The following is a 16,003-nucleotide window of genomic DNA, read 5'->3' on the forward strand; positions in this document are numbered from 1 at the left end:
AGTGCGAGGCTTCTCTCTAGACTCTCTCATCTCCACTCTCTGTACAAGCCTCTGGCCAACAGACAACTCACTGCACTGCCTGTAGAGCAGAGGAGGAAGGGCACAAGGCAGGCATGGGGTTGGGGCACTGGGAGCACGGTGGAAGGGTTGGCCAACCAGTTTATGCATGTTATGGGCTTTCGGGGAGCGGAAATTGTAAATTGAGATAAGCTTATGTAGACATTCTCTCCAGTTGAGGTCACCCTGCCCTTCAGTGGAAGCCAGTTTGACTTGCTGAGGCTGAGATGGGGGTGGCAGTTGTACCATGCTGGGTGTTTGGCTGCTCATGGTGCTCAGACCAGAGTCACTAGGTAGGGTGCTGTGCTGTGAAGGTAGCTGTAGCTTTGACAGCTGGCAGTGTGAGAGAGAGCTTTTTGGCAGCTGACATTGTGAGAGTTGTTTGGGTGTTGACTTCTTACAGAGGTCAGCGACAGTCAAGTCAGGTAGGACCTCCACCTCTGCTTTAGGTTCTGTGACCTTATGCTCAGGAAGGTAAATGGGGAGTTCCTTGTATTCCTTCTGAGTTTGTGGGACCACTTTTTCATCATTAAGGGTTGGGTCAGCATTTTCAGTATCCTGAGTAGGGGGACATGCCTTGGTTTGTCCCAGGGTTGTAAGATGGGGTAGTTCAGGTATCCAGGTACTCTCTAGTCACAGATTACAGAGGTTGGGAGAAAGATGGTGTAAAAAGAATTGCCATACCTTTGCAGTTATTCATCATGACAGTTTGCTCATATCAATATGTATTGCTCATATAAAATTACAATTTGAAAACATTATTTTTGAACCCAACAAATGATAAAAATTTATTATGCAACCATCACCCCCCCTCCCTCCCCACCACCACTGCTGCAGATTTTCAGAGTACATTTTAATGAAACGGTGATTAAGTAGGGCAGAAAATCAGCATTTGCCTCATTCCAATTCAATTGAAATCTGACGTTGCTATCTGTAATCATTGCTAGCATTTTTTAATGGCTATAGTAGCCTAAAGACAAAAGGCCTGACACAGAAAGGCTGTTTGTTGTTAGAAAAGAAACGGAATGAGAGAGAGGGGGGGTGGGGGGTTGACACATGGTTCAGTAATATTTCACATGAAAGTACACATGGTGACTTGTTTTCAGATGTGATATGATGTGGACAGCTGAATGATGGCTTTACCTTGCTTTTGACTTGGCATATCAGTGAGCTGTAGAGTATTCTCTACACGAGGCTCTGTGAGAGAAGAGTAGATTTAAGTGTATTTATTTGTATAACTCTGTAAATAAGTCATTTACACTGAACGGCACAGGAGTAATTTAATGTGAAAAGCCTGACCAGACAGACAGAATGTGTAAAACATGTAACTCAGCCATTCATATTTCTGAGTTACTCTAACATTCAAAACATACTCATCAGTTTAAATCAAGAACAAGAACAAGGAAACAGTGCTCCCTACTGTAGGTTTTGTGACTGAGCCTCCTGGACAGTCTTCTGGTGGAAGTGTTGTATGTTGGGATACTCTTATGCAAATCCAGGTCTTGAGTCAGCTGTCTCTCCAATTGCTTTATCAGTTTCTGTCTGAAGTTGGGTTAAGGAGTTAGAAACGATATTCTTTTAATAGATATTGTGGCTAACTTTAAGACACAATCTCTGCCGTTAATGGTAGCCTCTTCCACTCAACTGTGAAAATTTGGCACTACCTCCAAGCCACAGTACACACTGTTAATTCATTTGTATATGATTCACCCCTAAAATGAGGTATAGCAGATGAGGGCAAGGTGCTGTTTAAGACTGGAGAGAGAGGTGTGTGTGTGTCTGTGTATGCGTGCGTGTGTGTGTGTGTGCATAGGTTGTTCATTTGCTCACTCTCTAACATTTGTTGTATTGTTACTGATATGAAGCTGGATTGTGAGTTATAAATACTTCAGCACATGCCTTACTCACTTCGTGGTTGCCTCTTTGTTGTTCTGGAGTCGTGTGATCAGTTTGGTTTTGTCCTTAATGCCATGTGATTTGCCCATAATGAGACGTCCAAGTTGGCGAACGTCCTTTACATCATCTGTCAGCACCTCAGCCAGACAGAACAAATTCTGTTCTTCCACAAGATTCAACTGGTCCAAGGTTTTCAAGCCTTCTAACCGCTTCCAGTGTGGGTTATCCTTCTGGATGTGTTGGAGCATATTGAAGGTGAGGTTCTGTACAAGCTCTGGAGGGATGACATAGGAGTCAAAGAGCCTAATCAGTGCCTCAGAGCAGCTGTTGTAAATTTCCAGGTCCATAGTCTCCATGGTCTGAAGTATGGCTTTCAGGACTGATTCCAGATTTACTTCAGGTTTATAGAGCAACCACATACTTTCAGCAATCTGTTTCAGAATGTCTTTCCAGGTGTCATCACAATTCTCCTCCTCTTCTTCTGAGGTTGTATGAGGTGGCATATCAAAACGTTTTAGCAATATCTGTGGCTTTTCAGGTTGTGCCTTGCCAAGAAGTTTAAAGACTTCAGGCAATCTCTCAGACTCTTCCCTACATTGTGTGAAATCTCTCTGAAGTGCTTTAGGTACCACTAACTTGTCGGACTTTTCAAACTGCACTTTCTTTGGAGACCAATTCCTTATCACAGAGTTGGGAATAAACCCATCTGGAGCAATTGGCCTGCCCTGGGTTAGAATCTTTGTGTCTGGGTTAATGCCAGGGCTCTGTATCTGTTCACAGTTAATGATCACCTTCTCTCGTATTTCCTTGACAATGATTCTCTCCTCCTTTTCCTCCTCGGCAGTGATCTCCTCCTTTTGGTCCTCCACTATGGTTTCCTTCTCGTGCAGGTTTTGGACAAATGGACTAATGAAAGACTGAGAATCTGTGCAGATGGAGAATGCAACATGTGACAATAACACATAATAGTGACAGAACCAAGTAATCATATCTACTAAGAAAAGGCTCTTATTTTTCTCATATATAAAGAATGTTGTCGAAAATGTTATAAATGTAAACCACTAGCCAGTAACAGTAACAGCAGCATCACAGATTGTAATGAAAAGATATGCACATCTTAACATGCTAAGCAGAGGGTCAACAGATCCAATGTCAAGTTCATTTTAAAGTACACACACCTCGCTGATCTTTCTGGGATGGAACTGTACTTTCAGCCAATGTTCTTCTTTTTACACACTGGTCTAACTCCAAAGCTTTCACAGTTCCGATTGCAGGGGTTATCTTTGCCTCTGGACTAACTGGCCCAGAGTTGTTGAAAAACCAGGGAACTCGCGTCAAGTTGTAGCTGCTGCATGTGTCCGGCACAAATGGTATGGGGTTCTCCAGGAGGTCATCTACAGGAGCCTGGTCCAACACTTGCCTCAACAGCCTTGTGGGAAGGTAACGCAGGCCAAATATAATGGAGATTCTCTCTTTGAAGCAGGCCAAGAGGTCACCACGGGCATTAGCAAAGCACACCTTATCAGCAGGTGTGCCCAGGTAGATCACAGCCAGGAGGACTCCATGAGCATGGGCATCCCATACCTCCACATTTCCCCCACAGTCTGACAACACCACCACACCCAGCGTTGGACAATAGTCCATGCAGGAGAGCTTGGAGGGTGAGTTTCTTTCCATTTTGAGACATTTTCCATCCTCCAGAGAATAGAACAGAAGACTGTTGAATGGTGAGACAGCGAAAACAAAATCAGGCAGCAACTGGGAGAAAACTAGAGTGGAGCAGCAGCTCACATGGCTAACAAGGGTTAGCTCAACCTTGCTTCCCACCATCTCTACTTCCCACACAGTAAGTTGTTTGTCAGAGCTATAGCAACATAGCTGAGGGGTCTGTCCCGCCAGGCTACTGATCTGCAAGATGGCTCCATCATGGTTCTTTTGAGCTTTGTAGCACAGCTTGTATGGAGAGAGAAGCTGGAGTTCTCCATTAAAATGTCCGCTAAAGACCAAGCAAACTGGTGACTGTAGATCACCCCACTCTTCCCTATCCATCATAACAGCCTCAAGGCACATCACACCGTTGCAACTGTCATGACTCTTGGAAGTGTGTAGTATCCGCTTGGCTGGGCATGGGCAAAGTGATGTGTCTAGCACAAGGACCTGGGAGGTGCCATTGGCAACAAAGAGTTCTTGCTGAATTGGGCTGTAGGCGAAATCAAGGGCATGGTTGAGAAAAGAGAAGGGCCAGGAGAGGAGAAGCAGCACCCCATTAACTGGAGAGATGAGCTGGACAATGCTGTCCTGACCCACGGCCAACAGTCGAGCCCAACCATCTCCACATTCAAGCCTTTTCAAGTACCGCATGCCACACCTGGAGTCACGAAAGAGCTGGTACACATCCTGAAACTGACAGACTGAGAATGAGGAGTGTGAATGGCAGAGGATACAGTTATCCTCAAGAGGCCAGAGGCTGAGTATCCCACCAGGTTCATCCATGAAAACTCTGAGCAGCAGGTCACCAGTGCAATTCCATTCTTTCACCCAGCTGTCTGACGATGAGGTTAGAACCGTGTGTGTGTTAGGGCGTACCAGCACTGTAGAAACGGAACATGAGTGGGCTTGGAATTCTTGCTCAAGACAACGGGTGTCCTTGCTCCAAACCTGAACACAACCGGCTGCATCGCCTGTGTATAAATAAAGCCAGCCCCAGTCAGGCGAGATGCACTGTAGTGTTCCCTGCCCTCTCCCGTGGAATGGCCGCAGCTCTTTTTTGCTCTTCAAGTCGAAGTGTTTGATGCCAGAATCACAGAGGGCATATAGAGACTCCTGATCAGTGACTAAAGCGTTGATGAGTGTGTCACACTGCAGGGAGCAGCAGCTCCAGTCCAGCACCCGCACAATGCTCAGCTGGGAACGTGGTGCGGTCCAGAGACCCCAGAAAGTGATAACGCCCAGACTGCCGGTTAAAAGCTCCCTTGTCTTCTGGCAATAGTGCATGCAGAAGACAGAGTCCAGGAGCCTGGCTTTATATTTCACACTCACACCCCTGTCCTTTAATGGGTCAGAGAATACACGCAGTGAAAGATCATCACAGGCACCAATGAAGACGTACTGGTCTGGAATGAAGAGGAGATGCTCTACTTTGTAGCCTCTCCCGAGAGGAAAGCTCTTGAAGCGAACAAGCTCTCCTCCCACGTTGTTTCTCCAGACTTTCATCTTGAGGAAAGGAAACATGAAGTGAGAAGAGAAGAGAAGAGAAGAGAAGAGAAGAGAAGAGAAGAGAAGAGAAGAGAAGAGAAGAGAAGAGAATAGAGGAGAAGAGAAGAGAAGAGAAGATACTCACATAACATTGGGCCTTGCTGTGTCTCCACTGTAAACCCACCACAAAAGTGCAGCTCTGACTTGAGAATGAAGTGAGACATCGCATACAGTTTGGAGCACAAACATAGCGGAACTGAATTTGGGGAGTAGCATCCAAATACACAGTTTTGTCCTCAACCCCATAATCCTCCAGACCATTTTCCTTATCCTAATAGGAAACATTAAGACAATTATGATAGCATGATTACATGTGAAAATTAACCATGAATGTTCATGACATCCTAGATTTTTTTAAAACTTGCATTCCAGAAACTTCATTTGGAAGAGGGATTATTAACATAACACATCTAATATGGTTATTAGAAACATGTAATATGATTCTTTTATTTATCCCTGAACAAAATTACCCGCAGAAAATGCAAAACCCAATATCCTAAAAGTGCATTCATAAATTCAACATGTTTTTCAGTATGTCGCTACCTGGACAACATTTCATCAGAGAAGAAATGTTGTCCAGGTAGTGAGCCGGTTCTCTGGCACATTTGGAACGAGTGTATTTATGTGTGTGTGTGTGTTTGTGAGGTGTTGTGGTATTTAACAGTTTATTAGAGGATCTCATCATGTCTTCCTTCAGACTGTTTGCACTCACCCTCTTGTTACTATAGAAACAACATTCCTCATACCTTGCTTGTCAAACAAGACAAAAACAAAATCACATTTTTGTTAATAAGGCAAATGAAATAAATTAGCTGGCAAAAAAGCTTGGTTTTACTGAACTAGTGATGATAAATCTAATGTACACAGACAAGCCAAACTTGATCAACAGGAAGAGAAGACCTCATAACCTCTTAAGCCAGTTGCTCTGTACCTACAGCCACAGCTGCAGCGTGACGTGACTCAGATCATTTTGAATTAACTTTCACCATCTAACTGGCTTTCAGTGCTGGAATAGGTGCTTGAATGAGTCATTGTATGTACCTAGCACTCTTTCTTGAATCTATAGCACTTAACATAAATTGATACGATTAAAGAGGTGGTAAGTGCTTTGGTAGACCAAGGTCTCTTAATGCCAGGAAGAAACAGCAGCAGGAAGTGAGGGAACCAAGAGATTTCTTAATGTCCACCAAGACAGTAGCTTTATCTCTGTCTTTAGCTTTCCCCAAAAGACAGAGACCTTGACAGCACATTATCTTTGTAAATGCTTAAGGATCCACAGACATACGGGATAGCCGGGTCCACAGGACAAGTGTCAACCAAATACAGCCCGACCTTGCTTCAGGTGTCTCCTCATAGTGCTGAAGAGGTCAGCAGAGTAGTAACCCTGTTCAAATCTACTGGATTTGTTTTTCATAATGCATAAGATTTCAAGATCCTACATCTTCTCAACACTGTAACTGTTTAGCACTTAATTTTTTAATGGCGGAATTTTTGTGGACATACCCCTTTACCCTTGTTATTTATAACGTGGGTCAAATTAAACGGGGTCAAATTAAAATGATTTGTTTAATCCAAGTCACAGAGTACACACAAAAACAGAGTAAGCTGTGATCAAGACCGATCCTCTCTCCTATCACCATGCACATGAATGAACACAGCAGGCGAATAGCCTACAGCACAGATAGCAAATTTGAAAAAATAAGGAACATTTACAAAGTTTCTTTTGAAATATTGTGTTTTACCGTTTTCGTGAGGAAAAGTTATAATTAACATACATGTTGAAGAACACCTTAGAAGGATTGGGCTACAGTAGATTGTGTAATTGCGATGTACCGCTAAAAAAAAAAAAAAATCTCCGAATAGTTAAAAGAAAGATTTTGCTGTCATTTTGCTCCAGTAATTCTTCCATGAAATTAATTTTCTTCACGGAGAATCTTTCAAATATCTGACACGTCGTGGCTTTTTGGCTAGTTTTACACACTGAATGACACTATATATAGTATGTACTGATAAATCAGGTTTCTTTGTTAACCTGGACTCCTGAAACCAAATAATTCTTACAGTTTTTCATAATAGCTTTTTATTACAGCTTACAATATAGTATGACAAGCCTAAATATAGGTGATAGCTGATAAACAATAAAACTCACAGAGTAAGCTTGACATTTCATATATCATCAACAGAACCAGCTTTAACGCATTTCGTTATTTTACACAATGCACGGTCTACCTGTATTGTCTGTTTCAGTTGCGGTAATAAATATTTCCACTCCGGAACTATTCTTCTGAGTGAAGACATCTAAAGATCTCCGTTACAACGCATAGGTTACTGCATGCCGACAGGAGGATTCCCTTTCACCATACAAAAATCATTATTGGAAACGGTTCGATTTGTTGCATCAGTTCAGCTTCTGGAGACTGGGTGTTTGCATCATAGTGGCAACGTTCCAGCAAATATGTGGTATATACACATATATAGCCCACATATTACAGTAAGCGTAATGTTCTGAATTTGAACGAAGCCTTCTTCTGAAGTCAGTCTAAAGGAGAAGAACCACCATGGTTGATAAGGGCAACGTACCACAAGGTTGTGCTGTAGTTACACTAATGCAGTGATGCTATTACCAAGTGCATTAGAGATATTTAGTGAGCTGTATTATAAGAACGTTTATTAACCTTAAAGTCATTAAAGGGTCAAATTTGGGAGGTGAAATGATTTGTGCAACAATAATTATACACTTATTACACAATTATGACATCGTTTAAAACAAAGTTTATCTGCCGCGTTTGAGTTTAAAATCAGTGTTGATACGAACGTTAAGTTTTAACTGCTGTGTGCGATGAAACACAATCTTATTAACAGCTACAAAAATTAGTGGGATAAACTGCTTTTTCCCCCTGAACGATGGGCTATAGAGGTGAATACACCGCCCTGATGAACTGTTTTTGCAGGATGGCAACTTTAATCACAAGCAGTCCATTTCTGTTCCTAACTACCTTACCGTGCGACTAACATTAAGCTGATATTTCAGAAGGTCCGCACCGATTTTGGTGCAACAGGCAACTGTGTTGAGGCAACGTCTCTCCAGTTAATTACGTGCAGGCGAAATTCAGACTTTTTACTGCTAAGAACAGTGCTGTATTTCTTCGTTACAGCGAGTGGAACTCAAATCTTATGGACGCATGCGCAATAAGATATGTGTGTGCGTGTGAGTAGCGACCGGGCGTCGTGGTTTCGGTTGGTTGGAAGAGGGGAATAACGAGTGTGGGAGCGGAGAGGTATTCCTGGCTGGCGAACGTAGTGAGACGTAGAACGGCTTTCAAATATGGTTTTCTGAACGTTTTAACCGGACTACAATTTGATTTCCAAGGGATTTAAGTTGTTCTACAGAAGAAGTGTCTCATGAGGTAAGACGATACATTTAAAGCATCAGACGGTACGTTTACTGGAGTATAATGGCTAACAAACAATGCTGTAAAGTGGCGAGTAAACTAGCGAGGCAGCATTACTGGTTGGCTAGCGTTGCTAGCCCATGAGCTAACTTCAGAGGAGGCTATGCAGTTGTAAGCCTGCTATGCGGTTCGTTTCCCTTTCCCCTCGGCTTGTGTCTGTATTTCAGATAACCATGAAAACAGGCTTTGACACCACGGATACACTTGTGGGACTTCTCTGTTTTTTTTAAAAGGGCAGAAATTGAGGCTGCATTTACATTAGCTTAATAAATCGTTAGCCAATATACTCCAGTCTTTGGTAAATCCAACCCAGCGCGCAAGCGCTTTACCATTGCGTATGTTGGGATTTACCACTGCGTATGTTATATACCAGCTTTTTTGTTCACCTGATCACACACCTTACTGCGAAGGGCGAGGAATACTAACATTACTTCAAGTCACATGAAGTGGCGAACTTCTGTTCCGAATGGCATGTAAACTGCACTATATTTTCCAACACGAATTTTCAGCTCTCATAGGGTGTAAGAGTCTTAAAGTTACTCCCTGAAGTTCGGTATTGAAGTTGGAAGTCATCTATTTTAAGACCTGATATAATCGTTCCAGATGTTCATCTCGGTCAAGTTTGACCATGCTCCATCAACACATAGCTTACCAACTGTTGCAATGTTTTTAAACGTTTTTTCAACGTTAACCTTTATAGCCTATTATGTTCAGCGAATGTGCAGTAAATCTGAGCTGCTTGTTTCAATGTTTTATTACGCCATGTTGTGACTAATGTTATTACATCGTCCTCAGCCTGTTGTTCTCAGGTAATTAGACATGTGGATGATGCTGCACTTATCAAGTTCTCAGCTGTGTGTTGCTGTGAGGTTAAAATTGTGCACAAAAATTATATGTCCTCATTGCGGCCGAGGTATGCTGGCTTCATTTCAGATATTACATCCATTAGTGCATTTGTGCAGATGTAAGTCCACCTCTACAATAAATCAGTTAATAAAGGTCACCATTAACTTAACCTGTCTTGGAGACGAAGGACTGATACCGTGTATGTGTGTGTGTGTAAAGGGGTCGTTAGTCGTTACTCTATCAGTAGGATGGGTCTCACGAGGAGTCCAGTCAGTCACGACAAGCCCTCATTTTTTCCTCATATCGCTAACTTCCTCAATGTACATAGTCTAATATAATAAAGATGATAAGGCCAATAACGATCGCAGTGATTTGACTACATTTTAAGTTGCTCGGGTCAAGGGGAAACGGACAAATTCACTTACAGATGTACTGTAGAGAACACTACATTGCTGTTCTGACGTCCACGAGGTAAATGCATCAGTTGTTTCTCTCAGAGCGAGTCAAAAATAGTACCAAACTCGATTTTGACTTGATAGCTGAGGTTAAAGGAAATAGCACTACAAAGAACTCAGTGTCTTTTGGCGAAGATTTGAATGCCGTGGTTAATCTTGGACAACTACTTCCAGGTGCGTTTCAGCAGTCACTACAACGTTTTTTTTTTCCAGAAAGCTTTGTTAAGTGCATTAGCAAACATTGCTTGACTTCGCTTCAGCCATATTATCCTTATCCAAACAGGGAAACGGATGGAATATTTAGCCGTTTTAATGTGTCCAATATATAACCTCTTATTTGAGGATATCTAGAAGTTAAGGGTCTGCCAGTGTTTTCGACTTTGAAAGCGGATTTACTTTACGGAATGTTCATGTGGTCTCACCGGTTTGGCTAAGACGGTCACTCGTAGCCTAAGTCGTCCGCTTCGCCGGTTTTGTTCCTGTGATGTTTTCGCAAGTTTTGTTGAACCAGTTCCGCGTTTTCATGGCTGCTCAGCTGGTGATATGATGGTATGTCAGAAATGTCTGGACTTCTGATTGTGCAAATGACGAAAATGGAATAACTGTGAGTAGATCACGGGTGAATTGTGCAAATCGAACATTTCCGTTCATCGTAATTGATATTAAAAGGTTGTTACCTCAGTAGCAAACTGTAAAACCGAATATGGAGTCTGATAGAATTTTGAAAAATAAATTGCGGTCATTTGTTAGATTGACATTTTGGTCAGTTTTGAAACACGTCCACACCTTACCTTAATGACAGTCAGAGCTGTGCTCAATGGCTGTGACTCAGGCAGTTGTCTTTCAGATCTGTGCTCTGCCCAATGTGATGTCAACAGCGTGCTGTTATTTAGTGACTCTAATGTGTTTAGTCACACTAACTGATAAGACATTTAAACAACATGGCACTGGATTACAACAAAACAAGCTTTATGATATTAAATCTCACAACTCATGGTAGAGCAGTTCTTAATGTCTGTGTCCTATGTCTAGCCAGCAACTAGTACTGCTCTCTCTCTCTCCCTCTCGCTCTCTCTCCCCCTCTCTTTCTCTCCCTCTTGGCCTGTTTGAATGGAATAAATATAGTCTGTTTGGTTTCTGTCAGAGGATAAACACAGACATTGAATAGGCCTTCTCTCACCACACTATCCTTAGTCCAGGACTTCCTCCAGAGAGTGAGAAAGCAAAAAAGTACTGAAAACCTTCAGTCATCCTTCTCTCAGTGCCTGCAGACAGAGTTCTCCCAGTGCTGCAGCAAAAATCTGTGTTTAATCCTGTATCATACCAAGCACAGTGCAATGTAAATTTGACATCCATTCAGTTTATTTGAACACATTGTTGCACTGGTCATGCTGCTAATCAGTGGTCTCCATTTCCTACTGGCTGCGTAGCTTCACAGAAGCAAAACATAGACAAGTTAATAAGCACACAGACGTAGGTAGCTTACACAGATATTGCTGCACACTAAAGGGGAGAGGGAGCAGCAGTAAATCTGGGGTGGTTTCTGCATGGAGATGAAGCACTAACAAAGCTACCTGCATAGAGCAGTGAGGTCAGTGCTTCCTGACTGCGTGTTGTCTCATTTATTTTTCTTTTCAACACCTGTTTTCCCTGAGCTGCCTCAGAACCAGTGAGACCTGATTGACAACAGAGCTGCCACAAAGAAAATAGAGATTAAGGTGCAGTTAGTCCCCTTGTCATTTAGCTGTATGAAACACAGAAGGCCCATGACAAACAAACAACTGTCACTCAGTTCTCTCTCTCTCGCCCACCCTACATATATGTATGGGTGTGTGTGTATATATATATATATATATATATACACACACACACACACACACATATATAGGTATATATGTAAAGTCTAACAGGAAGAACCACTTTAGAGAAAGACATGGAAAAAGGAACAGAAAGTGGAATTTACCATTGTGAGTGTTGAACATTGTCATGTGTGTGTTATTCACTGTTTTATCCCTGTTGTCTATAAAATGACAGAGCAGACTAGACACACTACACTTTACTCTGACTCCCTCTTTCAGTTGATCCATTTGTTCATAAGCAGCTGTAGTAAAGGAATTTCTTATTGATCTGTCTGTATGATTTACACCCCCTCCCCTGAGTGGCCAGAGAGGAAATGAGACTGCCAGAGAAAAACCTGGAGAGCCAGCAATCACACAGAACTCCGGCAGGAAATCTAAATGAATGGACACTGACTCTGTCCAGTGATTCAGTCCTGTACTGCCCCCTAACCCCTCTGTCCAATTTGTTTTTTTTTTTTGGTTTTTTTTAAACTTCAGTAGGAGCAGACTCTGTTAAATTGAGTTTATATTTTTGGAACATAGCAGAGTGTTTGGTCATATCAGGCCTGGGGAGGGGTGGGTTCGAGGCACTTGCCTCTCATCTTCTGGACATCTTCGTGTACGTCCTCTCCTCTCTGGTCTCCATCTGGCTCTCATTGGTAAATGTGTGCGTCATGCTGGTGGGCTTCCGGCCGCGGGATCAGAGCAGAGGCAGGAAATGAGTGCCAAGAAAGGGGTATGACAGACTCGTGAATCACCCCTGCAGAGAGCAGACAGGTCAGGATCAAACACACTGTTAACATGGCTTATCCAGGAGTTGTAACTGACTGACTGACTGCTCTCGACTTGTGTTTGAGTCCCAGCAGTGCAGCATTTTTCCCTCACCTCCTTTAAAAACTCAGTAGGAAGAGAGAACCGCCATGTGCGAGGCAAATTGAGAGCAGTAAAGACTTAGAAAGCTTGTGGAGGGAGACTGGTTGAAGGAAAGGCATGTGTTTGAGGGTGAGTATGATAGAAACTGTGGTATGCCTACTCTCCAGTCATTTCCACAGCTCTATTTTAAGGGCCTCCATGAAATGGCCAAGCCCTTGAAGCTCACTGAGTATTGATTTTAAAGAGCTCTGGTTTGGAGGACGTTACTTGCTCCGAGAGAGCATTGGCTTGCCTCCGTTTTCAGGACTGATGTGGTCACGGCTTGAGGGCCATACTTTTTCCATCCTCTGTACACGCCCACACACACACGCACACACACACACACGCACGCACACACACACACACACACACGCACGCACGCACACACACACACAAACACATATCCTCAAGCATGCTGTTGGCCTTGGATTCTTCGCTCTGTTCCTGCTTCAAATTTCACTGGTCATTTCCAGTTGCAACTTTAATGCAGTTTAATGCACTCTTGTGTAATTTAACAGTGATTTTCAGTCACACAGGGTCCTGCTAACATCACTGCTAATACTGGCACACTAGACCAATAGTTACAGATCGTGGTGTAACCTCGTAATGATTTGACTTGACTTTCTTATCTCAATAGATTAATGGGGAAAACACTGTGGTCAACCAAGAAGCTATAGATTTGTATTCTGAGTAATACAGCTATAGACTGTACAGCGGCTCCTCCCTTACTGGCCTTGAGAAACTCTATGTTTGCATATTTCTCTCTCTTGCTGCTGCTCACTGTCTTTCACTTGCTATCAGATACAGTGTCTCTCCCAGCAGTGCTGTTTAATTTGTTAACAGTTCTATTTGTTTTTCCCTTCAGCCATCTCTGCTCTCACGCGCTGATTTGGGACTAGCCACTACTACACCTTTCAATGTTAAAATGTCCTTGCTCAACACTGACCCTGAACTCAGATCAGCTGACTTGTCTGTACAGTACGTACATACACAGGCATGCTCTGAGGTCTCAGAAAAAGCGGGAAGGCAGTGAATGAGCCCCAAGTGTGGTACACTGTCTTTACGCCATGCTGCTCAGGCTGGGGCAGACAAAGCTCCAGATTGTGTCCAGAGCTGGAGTGTGCCAGGACCGGGTTTAAACACTCACAAAGTGGCCATAAGCACCAGAGCCTCCCTCTTCCACCACTGCCTCAGACAGGAATTTTTGGGGAGGAAGGAGAAAGTTTTTCCCCAGAGAGTGACTGTGTTGTGTGTGTGTGTGTGTGTGTGTGTGTGTAGTCATGACTTCTGTTCACAAGTGAGCTTCTGTGTGAGTGTATGTGTGTGTGGGTATATGTGTGTGAGTGTGTGTGTGTGTGTGTGTGCGTGTGTGTGTATGGAGAGCGTGTTTTCTCATAACTAAAACCCTGTGACTGTGGGGGCATTGTTTGAATGTTAATTGAGTATAGCATGCGTTCATTCCATGAATACCATTTGACTCGTATTCATGGACTGTGTTTTTTCCCCCCATTGCTAAATCAGATTTTAAAGACGGAGTGGGGGTTAACAACTCATGTGTTGGCTGGAAGAATCTTTTTTGGCTACATTTGCGTCTTCTCTCTTCATTTGTACAGTAACATGTCCATGTTAGTACATGAAATGGCTCCACTGTTTGCTTTACAGTTTCTGTGTCAGCCAGCAAATGTGTTTGGGTGTGAGAACTTCCTCTAAGTGCAGCCTAAACGGCCTGTCTTTGTTTACGTTTCTTGGTTGTATACACTGTTAGGCGTTTGTCTTTCTGTCCCTGGAGAGGTTTTGAGGACACTAGTGTTGGCACACAAGTCCATGATAATGAGGAATGATCAGTCGGTTCTGTTTGACGGCACAGTTCCTGTCTCACAGGAGAACACAGCGGGGAGAGGGCCAGCAAGGGAAATGCCCCGTTCTCTCTCTCCAACAGTAGGCCCCTTATCATCGTGGGAGAGGGAGAGATGGACTGATAAGGGAAGAGTGATAGGCGGGGAAAGAAGACTGGACAGAGAGAGAGAGAGAGGCCGCAGAGATGAAAGGAGATGAGGCGAGAGGGGTAGACGGAGGCTGAGAAAGCACTCGTTTACCTCACTTTTTTATTTAATCGCAAGCATGTTCGTCATCTACACATTCTGTTATTTCCATACGTCCCATACACAATGGCACCCGCCCCCCACATCTGTCTCTCCATTTTCTGTCTCTCCATCTCTTTTTCCACTGAGATTCTATCAGCCAGATGCGATTACACATTTGTGTCACGCAAGCTTAGAGAACCCTTTGCCGAGAGAGGACAGTATGTGAAGGAGTTTGATTAGCAGAAAGAGAAGAATTTCTTTCAGCCTGTGTGACGTATATATGTGTGTTAGTGTGTGAGAAACTCCCAGTGGTGTGGTCAATGTTAAGGACTGGCCTCAGAGAGAGGGAGGCTGCAGTGGTCCATACAGGCCCACGTCTCCTCATCTCCTCCTTCTGACTAACACTCATACTCCACACATAACTAAGGTGCCCCTCCACCCTGTCTGTTAAATACTGAAAGATGACAAGAATTTAAAGTGGTTTGACCTATGTGTGGATACTGATAAATTCCTCACACAGACACACACACACAGACACACACACACTGATCTAGGGGTGCTCCTTTCATCTGGTTCCCACGTCTCAATCTGACAGGAATGTTTGCTGGCCCGCAGGGAGCCTTAAGGCTCTTGTGTTTTCCTCTCTCTCACTGTTCCCTCTCTCTCCCCCTTTTTCCCTGTCTTATCTCTCTCACTCTTCCTTTCCGTTCTTCTGTCACATCTTCAAAAATAATAGAACCCTTAAGTCCAGTTACTGTCTATGCTTTTCAATGGATTATGACAAGGTCAACCTTGAGAATACAGTCAAAGAGGGCTAAAAATGATTCGTCAGTGCCGTGTCATTAGAGTCAATTCCAAACCACCGAGTGTGTGTGTGTGTGTGTGTGCTTTTTAGCTGTCAGTCAGTTAATTAGCATGTGACACAGCTTGTGTGTGTGTGTGTGTGAGAGAGAGGGATCTGTAAAATATGGTGCCCAGAGCCTCAGTGCACCAGGACCTGTTTTTTTTTATAGTAACTATTGTAAAAGTAATGGGAGAGTAAAATAGCAACTGTTTTCAGCTCATGCTGCTGCTGCCCTGTTAGTTATAGAGCTTTCACTGTCACTGCTATAAGTTTCATTGGATTTTATTCCAAAAAAAAAACCCACCCACAAACCATGCTCATGACTTTGGTGGGAGAGCATGTGCAACAAGATGTTATCACATGA

General features: G+C 43.2%; 1 protein-coding gene across 1 annotated transcript in view; it reads left to right on the forward strand.

Annotated features, from left to right (window-relative positions):
• The first annotated feature begins 8,566 nt into the window (after positions 1-8,566).
• Positions 8,567-16,003, forward strand: part of sipa1l3 (signal-induced proliferation-associated 1 like 3) — a 59,012-nt gene continuing 51,575 nt past the window's right edge. Inside the window, exon 1 of the mRNA XM_030764710.1 lies at positions 8,567-8,615. The gene's annotated coding sequence lies outside the window, so the exon portion shown is untranslated. The remainder of the gene's footprint in view (positions 8,616-16,003) is intronic.

This window comes from Chanos chanos, chromosome 2 (assembly GCF_902362185.1).
Source record: "Chanos chanos chromosome 2, fChaCha1.1, whole genome shotgun sequence".
NCBI classification, from domain to species: domain Eukaryota; kingdom Metazoa; phylum Chordata; class Actinopteri; order Gonorynchiformes; family Chanidae; genus Chanos; species Chanos chanos.